The sequence below is a fragment of the Mastomys coucha genome, unplaced genomic scaffold (genome assembly GCF_008632895.1).
Source record: "Mastomys coucha isolate ucsf_1 unplaced genomic scaffold, UCSF_Mcou_1 pScaffold5, whole genome shotgun sequence".
In the NCBI taxonomy this organism is placed as follows: Eukaryota; Metazoa; Chordata; class Mammalia; order Rodentia; family Muridae; genus Mastomys; species Mastomys coucha.
The window spans coordinates 53,181,061-53,181,705 of record NW_022196911.1 but is presented as its reverse complement, the minus strand read 5'-3'; the positions used below and the strand labels follow the sequence as shown (position 1 = coordinate 53,181,705).

Sequence of the window (645 nt, the reverse complement as noted above, 5' to 3'; positions counted from 1 at the left end):
TGTGAGCCAACTATGTGAAAGAACAAGCCTCCTTCTGTTTAATTTAATCGTCCACACTGGATCCAATCTAGATATAAAGACAGTATGAAGTCACATTAAGTTTACACTGTGGTATAAAATATCAACAAATCAAACACATCAAAATTATAATTTAGTCAGATACAGAGACCTAGACACATGATCCTAACACTCAGGAGGCCAAGGTAGAAGGATGGAGAGTTTAAGACCAGCGTGGACTACATACTAAGTCCATTCAAGATCAATCAGGGCTACCTAGCAAGACCATGTCAGAAAACACACACACAAACCAGAGTTTTACCATAACTTCATTAAAAGTCAGCGCATTCAGCATCCACTATCTATGGAGTGCTTACACTTGCCTTTGTCAAGTTTGCTCTCTCTATACAAAGAAAACACTACCTGTTGACCTGAACCCTTAACATGACATTAAAAATGGCAAGTTACACAGGGCATGGTGGGAGTGCACGCTTTCAACACAGCACTCAGAAGCAGATGCAGGTCTCTGAGTTTGAAGCCAGCCTGGCCTACAAAGTAAGTTCCAGGATAACCAGGGCTACACAGAAAAACCCTGTCCTTAAAAAACAAAAACAACGTTGGTGGCACACACCTTTAATCCCAGCACTT

General features: G+C 41.1%; 1 protein-coding gene across 2 annotated transcripts in view; it reads right to left on the bottom strand.

Moving 5' to 3' along the window:
* Cnot8 (CCR4-NOT transcription complex subunit 8) overlaps positions 1 to 645 on the bottom strand; it is a 10,249-nt gene that overhangs the window by 9,186 nt on the left and 418 nt on the right. The gene's annotated exons all lie outside the window — the stretch shown is intronic.